This window comes from Cryptotermes secundus, unplaced genomic scaffold (genome assembly GCF_002891405.2).
Source record: "Cryptotermes secundus unplaced genomic scaffold, Csec_1.0 scaffold94, whole genome shotgun sequence".
NCBI lineage: Eukaryota > Metazoa > Arthropoda > Insecta > Blattodea > Kalotermitidae > Cryptotermes > Cryptotermes secundus.
This window is the reverse complement of record NW_019737391.1, coordinates 1,533,106-1,545,381: the sequence shown is the minus strand read 5'-3', so window position 1 is coordinate 1,545,381 and position 12,276 is coordinate 1,533,106. Positions and strand designations below refer to the sequence as shown.

The window sequence follows — 12,276 nt, the reverse complement described above, 5'->3', positions numbered from 1 at the left end:
GGGGTCCTTAGCAGGAAAGCTGCACAGAAACATCACCTATCTCAGCCCAGACTGCACGAGGTACCACAGAAACACGAACAGACATACGAAGATGTGTGTTCGAAGGAATAATAAATGTTATATGCAGTAACTACATAAAAATTGCTGCATAATAAAAATAAATACGATTTTGTCTAATAAAAATAATAGGTCTAATAAAAATGTTCTGTAAAATGTGTAAAAGTTATATTTCGAAACTATATTAATAAATTATTAGAATGATCAAGTCAAGGAAGATGAGATGAGCAGGGCATGTAGCACGAATGGGGAAGAGGGCAGAGGGTCTTTCATGACGGATTGTGATGGTGAAGAAAATTAACTCTTAGCTACCAGCATCTTGAGATGTTCCTTATTACATGTGATAAATTAAGCGTTCAAAATTGTGGATATTTAACTTTTACCATTCTCTGTGTTGTATTCTTACACTCCAACGACTGTAATGTTCTTTTTAAAACTTTTAAAGAAGTTGAAATTTGTGAGCATCAGCCAATAATAACAGATGCTTCTACTTTCTTTGTAGGACTCAGTAAGCTTTTATGGTTATCTTGTTAAGCATGCAACATGTAAACCAAGTTTACGAAGTGTGTAACTATTCAGTCCCGGACATAAGGATCACAAGGTGGGAGCTGCGGAGCTCTGACCAGGATTGGCCACGAAATATTTTAAGATGTGTCTTACAGAAGGGCAGAGCATGTAGCACGCATGGTTGAGAAGCATATATATACTATATTGTTATGTGTAGGGGTGACTATAGACGGGTTTCGGAGTGGACGATTGGATTTATTGACACCCTATACATTCACACAACCCGGGATTACAGGCAAAACAACGCTATCGCTGATTTACACACTTCACAGTTCACTGTTACACATGCACTACTCTTCTCAGTCTTCACTAGTCATATCCTGGCAACGGGTTTATAACAGTCTCACTGTCATTTCAAATCACATGAAGTCTTCTTTTCGAAACCTAATTCCTTCCTTTCCCTTATGCTTGCCTGAATACTCTTTTATATCTACTTTGCAACGACCATGCAGAAAATACAGCCTTAATTGTTAAGCAGGCGTGTTTACCGATCCGTTGCCTAGCAATGGATGTTGTTTTGTTGGCTACCGAGGGAATACGTTTACCGAGCCGTTGCCTAGCAATTACTTTATACATCAATATATATATATATTGTGGTGGAAAGGCAGGAAGACCTAGACGTAGAAGGGAAGATACTATTAAGATGGATCTTAGAGGAAAATTGTAGTGTTATATACTGGATTCATCTGGCTCAGAATAAGGACTATTGAAGGGCTCTTGTGAATATGGAAATGAGCATTCCTTTTCCAAACAATATTGGGATATTCTTGAGTAGTTGAGCTACTGACGACTTCTCAAGAAAACCTTGGCTATGTCAAGTTGATTACCTTTTATAGAGTTTTCTTGGATGGATAAAGGAACGCTATGAAATTCCTCAGTAGGTATTTACGAGTATAAACCATAATCTCCGAAGAAGCAGAAGTGATAATTGCCAGAACACAAGCTAGGCAAAAGACTGTAAGAGTTTACAGTACATAGGCTTTTAGTGTCGTGGGCATGTATATTCCTATATCTTTATATTATTTTATAGAAATTTGATACAATTCAACTTGATCATAAATAGAGACCATCGACTTGTTTCTCCTTTTGAATAAAACAATTCTGACTAACGTGCTTGCTACTAGGTTTGACAAAACACACATATATCCTTTAATCTGTATTTTAATTCAATGTCTCTAATTAAAGCCTCATTAAAAAAGGCTAACACTGAGCTTCCGTAAAATGAAACGTACGTGTAACTGTAATGTTAAAGTAGACATGTGCAGTCACAATCCGTAACAAAACAACTTTTTCAACACGAAACTACATGAATGTATTTGCTACCGACATGCAATATTTTCGCTTCTCTAATCTAGCTGCTTGAAGAACAAGAGTTTATAGAATATTTGTTAGGCCTAAAACAAACTCTAATTTGAAACTCGAGGGTACAATTCAGTAACTGCATTTGAATAGGACTATAGAACTGAGCGGAGTACATATCGCCTTTAAGTATTGAAGACTGCATTACATATACGACAATATTATGACAAAGCCAGTAGCAGTATTTCAGACACTGATTATTATAGAACATTTCTTCCAATTCAACTTAAACTTTTCAAGCCAAATAATTCTATACTCAAAACCTGTTTAAAATTAAATTACTCTGCATCTTACTCTATTTCACCTTCGTGTTGCATTAGTCGGACATTTGAAATATACAGAGCGAAAGACTAAGAAATTGAGAAATAGACTATTTTGGTCAATTAAAAGAACTTCAGTTGTCCACATTGAATGTTCTTCGGTTTGTTTAAATCCTGTAGTGCTCGCGTCAGTGCATTTGTGATTGTGTTGTCTGACTTTCCACGTGAAAGAAACAGAAAATGGGTGACTTGTCTCATTTTGAAAGAGGACAGATGTTGGTGCGCGTTTAGCTGGAACATCTGTAACCAAAACTGCCGCATTATTAAGATTGACAGAAAAAGACCGTCGTATGTTGAGAAGATTCTTTTTAATCACAGAACTACTGCAGCACAGGTGATAGCAGAACTGAATAATCACGGAACTACTGCATCACAGGTAGCAGGACAGCAGAACTGAATATTCATCTGAAGACCCTGTTTCCACAAAACCTGTCCGACGTGAGGTTCACAAATCCAACATCCAAGGTAGAGCTGCAATTGTTAAACCTCTGATTACTGAAAATAATGCTCACATGCGTAAACTGTGGTGTCACGACCATAAAACCTGGACATCAGACAACTGGAAACGCGCGCATGATATGGTCAGATGAGTCGTCCTTCACGCTGTTCCCTACATCAGGAAGAGTTTACGTATGGAGAACACCGAAAGAAGTGCGGGTTCCAGCAGTGAAAGACGGGGGAGGTTCTGTGACGGTTTGGGCAGCAACATCGTGGTACAGTATTCTGTTCACGGCAGTGACTATGAAGAATTCCGTCTTCTGGGATGTGGCGCCGTGTAGATCTAGTGTTTCGGAGGAACGTATCGCCTCCATCTTCAAGGTAGAAGAATCCGCTAGCGAGGAATCAGCTGCAGTCTGCAGCCACTTGCATACGCTGGTTCCTCACTCGCGGACTCTTCTACCCTGAAGATTGAGGCGACATGTTCCTCCGAAACGTCGGTTTACACTAGATCCACACGGCGCCACATCCCAGAAGACAGCATTCTTCTCAGGTAGAAGTGTTTCCAAAATGCTCTGATGTACACAATTCCCTAATTAAATTCTTAATTGACAAGTATATTGTACGTAAACAAAGCTGTAATTGAAGACGTGTACTGTTGGATGGACGACTAATTATGCCTTGGCTCTTATTGTGCTGGGGAAGGGGAGGCGGCCATTTTCTTAAGGGTTATGTAGCGGAACGAGCAGTAATGATGTCTTCGTTGGAAAGCTCCACACGTGCTGTCTTCCACTTTGCATTAAAGCGAGGCTTCTCTTGGCATCTTAACCAATTACAGCGACAAATTACTTTTGTTAAAATATACAAATATTTAAATCCTGTATTACTAAAATGTGTAAAAATTTATAAAACATTGCGTTAGGGAGAACTTGCAAATTACCGCTCATTAAACATACATACAACTTTAACGACGCTCTACATACCTAGATTATACAGCATCGAATTGTACGATGGGCAGTGAATGATGAATTGAAATATACTGGGAAGGAAACTGTCGTGACATATTCGAAGAGCTGCCAAGGAATTCTCCACAAGGGACTGACGGAAATCATTAAAGCCATGGTCAACGGAGATAGAAAATTTATGTTCGTATTTTAAGAAAGTACATGAACTTGTATTCCAATAAGATTTCAGGATATATTTGCGTCTCTATATTTTTAGCGTTATTGGTCTAGGATTATTCATGGTTCTCCCGTTTATTCTGTTTTTCATTTCCACACGACTTGATGCGTACTTACTTACTTACCTAGGCCGCACCACAGCTCAAGCGGTTAGTCGCTGGCTTCCCATCGCGGCGGCCCAGGTTCGATCCCGAGTATGGTCAAGTGGGATTTGTCGTGGACAAAGTGGAGTTAGGGCGGGTTTTTTTCCGAGTACTTCGGTTTCCCCTGCCAATCTTCATTCCACCAATTGCTCCACAATCACCCTCACCTATCATCTGGGGCTGTTACAATAGGCCAGAAGTGGCCACAGTACAAGGGGCTTAGTCCCACCCCACTAGCAATAAAAAAAAACTTACTTATGGAGCTGAGCCCTTCTTGAGGAGCCGCCAATTCCGCAGCTACCTACTCATGAATTTTCCAGCATTTTATGGAACCTGAATTCTCATTACCCTGTTCACAGGAGCCTTCCACTGGCCCTTTCCTGAGCCAGATCAATCCAATCCATACCATACCATCCTATCTCTCCAAGATCATTTTTAATATTGTCCACCCACCTACGCATTCTTCTTCCTAGTGGTCTCTTTCCTTCTGGATTTCCACACTAATATCCTATATGTGTTCCTCTTCTCCCTCATTCGTGTTACATATCCTGCCCACCTCATCCTCCTTGACTTGATCGTTCTAATTATACTTGGAGAAGAATACAAGATATGAAGCTTCTCATTATGCAGTTTTCTCCAACCTCCTGTCACTTCATCTCTCTTCGGTCCAAATATTCTCCTCAGCACCCTGTTCTCAAACACCCTCAGTCCATGTTTCTCCCTTAATGTCCAAGACCAAGTTTCACACCCATACAGAACCTCAAGCAAAATTATACTTTTGTATATCCTAATTTTTAATGTTTTTGGACAGCAGACGAGAAGACAAAAGTTTCTGGACTGAATGGTAGCAAGCATTAGTCTAGTTCAATCACCTCTTAATTTCCTCCTAAATCAGGTTTTGATTTGTTATCGTCGTTCCTAAATATCTGAACTGTGCTACATTTTCAAAATATCCGATTCTTGATGCGTACCCTCATAAATTTCTTTGCGAGTGACAACTGCGTGTAAGGGTATAATAAGGGATTTTCTAGCAACAGGGCAGAAGCCCAGAGCTGGTACATGTTGACTAGATTTAGTTAGAGGCTATATTAATGGGATCATACAATATATTCTATGTATCATTTAACCTTTCAGAGCTTTCGTAAATATTCCAGCATCATTCTGCGTCACCTTATCACATAATTTGTATTCGAGGAAGCAAACCCGAACGTTGGGAAAGTCCCAAGGCAAAGCCCTATGTAAGTCATGCAACAACCTGAAAAGAGCAGAAGGCGTTGAAACTCCTGTCTTCCTCTTGCGGAACATAAGATAAGTTTTTAAAAGTAATCTTGCCATAACTCTTCATTTATCTCTGTTATGAAGACGCCTCGGGTTCATGTTCATAAGGCTGAGAATTGCTTGTCGTGTGGTGTTACTTTCAAAACTACAGAAAAGGATTAAAGTTAGATCCTAAATCTAAGTTTGTGTTGTAATATGGAACACATCAATGACTAGATGACAAAGACAAGTTGCAATTCGGGTAGAAGAAAATAGAACTTAGGTACTAAGCTCTCTAACATCAACTGTGAAAATTCGAATTGGAATTCCATGAACAGCTCAGCCCTTAATTGTAGTTTGTACCTATTGAAGCTGTCTGGGATGTTATAAAGCGGAAGGAGGTAGGATGAAGATAATCGCTTTCATAACGCCAGTTGAACCGGAGGGCAGATTCAGAATCACACAGTTATCCTATAAAGATAAAGAAGTTGCGTTAGCATTTTATAGAAATTTTTAACTTGAAATTGTGCGGTATATTTGGTAGATCAAACTTTCAGAATTATCTTACTTAAAAACCCACTCTAAAAAAAGTTTAATAAAGTTGTAATTGCTACTTAGTAAGATGAAGTTGTATGCCTGAGCCTATCTCTTGTGTTCTGTTTTTTTTTAATTCGCATAGTGGAGGATGGACTCCAGCTGTGTCCACTCGGCACGGCGGCCACTGATTGGCCTATTGTACCTGTCCCGGGTAATTATGATGATGGAGAATTTGATGGAATGAAGATTGGTAGAGGAAAGTACTCGGAGAAAGACTGCTCAGCGCCACTTTGTTCACCACAAATCCCACTTGACCAGACCCGAGCTCGAACACGGGCCGCCGCGTTGGGAAGCCAGCGACTAACCGCTTGAGCCATGGCGCGGCCTTGTGGTTCTGTTAGTTGTTTGCGAGGCATTTCATTCAAATTGTAAGTTGATTTTTCTTGAAATCTGAGCTGGTTATCTTTCCATAAAGCAAGGCTGTACAAAGAAATGTAAACAAGGTACGACGTATATAAATGTAAGATTTGAGGTTTTCACGGCGGTGATTATGAAGAAAGCCGTCTTCTGGGATGTGACGTCGTGTAGAAATTGTGTTAACCGACGTTTCGGAGGAACGTATCGCCTCAGTCTTCAAGGGTAGAAGACAAGAAGCCACACTGCTTCTCTTATACAGCTGTGTTTACTCGACTAAACTCAGTCTGTTGCACCTGCTCTGCTGGTTCGCTCGCGGATTTCTTCTTGTTTTCTATCCTGAAGATGGAGGCGATACATTCCTCCGAAACTTCGGTTAACACAACTTCTACATGACGCCACATCCCAGAAGACGGCTTTCTTCAAGGTATATAAATGTATGCAAATACATGTAGTCTACACAACAAAATTCTGTATTTAAAAAACAAAGTAGACACTATTGTATCAACATTTGTTTTTAGTCGACTCTGCACAACAGGATGCATGCTATTAAAAGATGTAAACAAATTTCCATATATTTTAACTAATTAACTATTTACTATGTAAATTCCTTAAATAATGGAGAATACGTTTCATTTCCTTACGACTGAAAGAGAGGTTACAGTTGTGCCTTCAAAATATAAAATGTGGCAACCTTGAAGACGTCTAGGGAGCAAACTTGTTTCTTTCAGGGGTACAACACTTCTAGCTAAATTTCGAGGAATCGTACACTAAAAGAAAAACCTCACTCACTCACGGAGCTGAGCCGTCCCTGAGAAGCCGCCAATTGTGCAGATACTCAAGAACTTCCCAGCATCTTATGGGACTAAAAAGAAACACAGTTAAAAAAAATACATAATTATCTGATTCATTCTATTTTCCCGTACTGAAAACGTCAATTTTCAGTATGTTTTCAAAGTAATTCGAAAATCTTCTATATCCCACTTTTCTCACTTTACCCGCTATAATTTTGGGTATGAGGTAGCTCAGATGATAGAGGCACTAGGCTAAAAACCAGAATTTTTCAGGTTCGATTGACCATGAGGTAATTAGAATTTTTTCAATTGATTTAATCTTTCCAGCCGCACTATGGCCCTGGGGTCAACTCAGCCTCTAACAGAAATGAGTACCAGCTATCTTCGTATGGGTAAAAGGTGGCCGGAGCGTAAGGCTAACAACCTCACCGTCATCTATGAGCCGGTTGTCTGGAAAATATGGAACCCTCGACGTCTCACAACCCTATGAGCCTCCACGGTCTCTTACAGGGATAGCTTTACGTTTTTAATATAATTGTTAGTTTCAGGTGCCTCCACGGGATTCGTTGCCAATATTTCTCGTGTGTTAATAAGAACAACGCTTTTCCTGCAGATAGAAACGAGTACATTTTAAATTCATTACTTGATACACAATTAAGTTAGATCAATACATCCTGATCTGACATCCTGTTCATCGCGCCTGTCTCAGAAGGCAGCCTGGTACACTAGCGTAATGAATCAAACATAGTTAACAGGTCTTTAGGGAATTATGTTTTGCTTTAAATCTATAGGGGAATGTTGCAACTTCTGACACGAAAAGAAATAAGAAGAAGGAATGAGAGAGGTAGAAAAAGTAATAAGAGCAGGAAGAGCGTAGCAAGTTCGTTATACGGAACTTAACACAACCACTCCCCTGGGAGTGACTTCAAGTTGTTCTGCGTGAGATGTTATCAGTGCCAGAGACTTGAAAGGGAAGAAAAATCTGTAGACACAGCAGCTCTTCTGCATACAGTCTCACCTCATCTCCTTCAAATGTCTAAATTCCCATCTCTACGAGACTACAAAATAATGGAAATAATAAGCATAAATATAAATAAAGTGAAGAAAATCTACGAAGCATACGAAATATAATCTTGGCTTTTGTTTGTTCGTAGTAACATAGAGGTCATTCTGAAGTGGAACCAAATTTATGTAGCCCACCGAGTAAGGTATTTGGAAGCGGCAGTGCTTCTGCTCCTGTTTGAGAGGTGCTCGGTGCGAATCTCCGTCGGAACACCGACCATTCTGATATTTTCACGGTTTTCCTCAGTCCCTACAGAACAATGGTTGAATGATGTATTAACTTTGACCACAACTGATTATAGCAGCAAATTTGTAATTAATTATTTACAGTCATTCGAGCACTCGACACATGTTGACAGAGCTCCTGAGAGCGCCATCATGTAAAAATCTTCTTCTTCTTCCTTTGGCGGATTAGGCTCTGTGGCCTGCTTCCATTTCAGATTTAATCTTAAAACCTGTGATCTTAAAGACAGTCGGTAGGTCTCCTTGGAAAGGGTATCAGCACGTCGCAATGTCGCTACCTACAGAAACACAGAAAAACGCAGACATATATCCATACCTCGAGTGGGATTCGAACCCATGATCACAGTATTTAAGCGGGCGAAGGCATTTCTCTCCTTAGACCGCAAGACCACCGCGATCGTCACTAAAGAAAATGCAGAAGGACAAAGTGCATCAAACGACCCTTTCCTTTAATTTGTATATTAGCAACAGAATCAGTGTCTCTGTATTACTACCAGGAACGCCTGTGGCTCTACAGCTCTTTGTTGGACCTTAGCCGCTTTTTCAGTTTCTCATACAATACACAGTCGATAGGACTTCTGTGAAGGGGGATCAGCCCGTTGCGAGGCCTCTGCCTAGACAGAGAACAACACAAAATACAGAATAAACGAAAACAGCCATCCATTCCTGGAGTGGGATTCGAACCAAAGATCCCGGTGTTCGAGCGGTCGAAGACGGTTACCGAGAACGTATACATTATTACATTATGGGCAAAGTAGAGTATGATTAAGCAAAACGCATTAAAAACAAATGGGGTGTGTGGAGTTAAGAATCCATATGTTGCTAACTTCAGTGTTATATGGCTACAAGCCGGAAGGTCGCGAGTTCAAGTCCCAATGAGGTCACTGGATTTTTTTCAATACACCTAATCCTTCCAGCCGCACTATGGCCCTGGGGTCGACTCAGCCTCTAACAGAAATGAGTACCAGGAATATTCTTGGGGGTAAAGGGAGGCCGACGAGTAAGTCTGACAAACTTACCGCCGTCTGTGAGCTGACTGTCTAGATAATGTGGGACCCTCAACGTCTCACAACCCTATGGGTCTTCATGGCCTGTTACAGGGATAGCTTTACTATTTTTTTACCTTTTACAGTGTTATATGGAGGTGCAGTCAGTTTCACGTTCCAGATGTGGCACGGTAAATATTACATAGAAGTTATGATGGTGGTGTGCTGGAGATGATAACGGCAAGACAATTCCTGTCTCTTTCTGGAACCAAACCCAATAATAAAATTCGCAGTAGGTCCCGGATAATGCCACATGGACTTAAACGGAGAAAAAGACTGGCAGTAGGACTAAATGGATTTTATTGTCACGTGTATGGAGTGTCACTATAGAAGGGATTTGGATTTATAATTGGATCCACTGAACCCTTACAGAAGGCATCTTCATGTAACTACAGTGCTGTCGCTAATTCACACTCAGTAGTTCACCGTAACGCACACTAAGCCTTCTCAGTCTGATGTGTCTTCACCAGTCGTTGCCTGGTTACGGCTTTCAACGCTGTAGATTCATCAGCTTCCGCGTTCAAGGCCTTACTGGCCGGCGACTGTTTCCCAACTAACTAAACTCTAGTAGATTTGTCCTACTTGTAACACCTAGTAACGGTCCACATATTAAACATAGTTTGAAACAGCTCTATTGTTGCAACACGCAGCTCGTACGGACCACATAGAGAGCATCAATTCACAGTTAGCCCACTGGTGAGCGACCTCCGTAATCTAGAAGTAACGTTCCCACCTCATGACTCGTAGTACGCGGGTTCAAATACCCGGCGGATGTCGTCGAATTTTTAAGGGCGGAAAAATTCAGGGAACAAGTCCTCCGGGAGGGACTTTAAGCCGTGGGTCCCATGTCGTAGCTTTACGGCACGTAAAAGAACCTCATATCTCCAAAGGAGGTCACTGAGCAAAATTAATGGACGTTTCCCGCCCAACAGCACTCTCTAATACCTCTGGTAGATGGGGGAAGCTTTATAGATACCTCTCAGCTAGTAGAGCCAGTCTCGCGGGCTGGGCGGGACTGATGGTAAGCACCAGTACCGGTAGGATATAGAGACTGGTAGAAATCATAGAGGGAAGCACAATGGATCAATACAGGTCTCAGTGCATGGGGAAACCCACCCTCTCCAATAACTAACTAACTAACTAACTAACCCACTGGTGCGTGTTAGGAATCCATTGCCTATCAACGGGCGCTTTGTATAGAATCATTACTTATCAACGGGTCTAAATGATACAAAATATATATGTATGCGCCATGTCGACTTCGTTGTTATAATGTACTTATATATTGGATGGCGCAAAGACGACGTTTCCGAATTAAACTGCCAAAAAGACCGCTATTCATGTTTGATTAACACTCGTACAGGCTTTGTCAAAAACAACTTAATTATGTGTACAAAGGCATTTATTCGGTCTGGTTGATTTCGTTACACAGAAAAATATTTCTCCATTCTGAATTATAGCAACAGGTATTTATCATCATCTACTTCAAAGTAGGCGTTCATTAGCCAATTCCTTCTCAAACACTACCTCGCCATCGTCTACTTGGTCGTCCAACATTTCTTCTTCTGTCCGGCTGGTAATATCAACGTTTATGATCAGTCTTCAAGATTCCGTCTTAAGTTGTGATCACGGCACTCGTTTTTTAATCTAGGATTCTATCTTCTAAAGCACATGCATGTAATACATTATGTACTTTCATACTACGTATATGGGCGGTAATTATATATCAGGAAACACGCTTAAAAACAAATTTCGGCCGTTTATTTATATTCAAAGTTTGCGTTCTTATGGAAAACGATGTTGAACAGAAGTCTCATTTCCTAGTATTATGACAGAACCCATCTTTTTCAATGCCGGACTGCTGAGTTCATGTTACCCCATGATACGAGGGAAAACATATTTTCAGTGTTTTGTTACAATAACTCTGAAGACTGAAACAGCTCTCTCGATTTTGTACGATAGCTTTCTTGGGATGTTTCCAAACATAATATTCCCAAGGGTTTAGAATCTTAAGAATTTGGTGACAATTCTGTGGGTTTTACAATAGAAAGGGCTATGTCAATGTAAACATTTCGGTTTTTAATATTCAAAATAGAAAATATCTCTCTGTGTAACAAAACAAACAGATTTAATATATTTATGTACATTTTTTAGGCACATTATATACAATTCTATGGTTTTCAGAGTCGTTCATTCCTATCATTTCTAAGAAAGTCCTTCTTGCAACACCCTGTATATATATACCATATTAGTGAGTCCTAAAAGTAGTTAGAAACAAGTAATAAATATAATTTCTTGAGTAATTCATTTTACGTTATTAAGATCATTATTGTTAACTGTTGAAACAAAAATAAAGTACATACTAAATTGCAATTGTGTGTTTTAGAACGCAAGTTTAGCGATTTTTGTAACTTTTAACTAAAGGGACCCCGAAATGATTTGCGATATGCATCATTTAGGCTCACATTTACCATGGAGACACACAACCTCCCACTTCTCCTACACTATTACTGCTTTATCGCATGTTTCCGTCAGGATAATGCTGTTTATAGCAGTCAACTTGAGAAGATGAGTGTTCGAGTTTTCATACTTCCAGTCAAGAGATTATCACTAACACCAAACCCCTCCAAGCGTTCATGCGCTATCCCTTTCTGTAGCATGTCCTAGGCGTGCGCATTCTCTTGCCTTTGTCTCTTCGTTTCCTGTGACGTCACACTAATGAGATCGCAGCCATAAGCAGGAAGATGACAGAGACAATGGTTCAAGGGTTTGTTTGCTTCTCTGCAGACAGAAACCCGGACTTTAAACTGTTTTCCTTTTTCTGTCTTCCTCTATCGTCTCTGAAATAAGCTCTTGGT

At 40.3% G+C, this 12,276-nt stretch overlaps 1 protein-coding gene across 1 annotated transcript in view; it reads right to left on the bottom strand.

Moving 5' to 3' along the window:
- Window positions 1-12,276, bottom strand: part of LOC111870260 (peroxidasin) — a 385,708-nt gene that overhangs the window by 242,008 nt on the left and 131,424 nt on the right. The gene's annotated exons all lie outside the window — the stretch shown is intronic.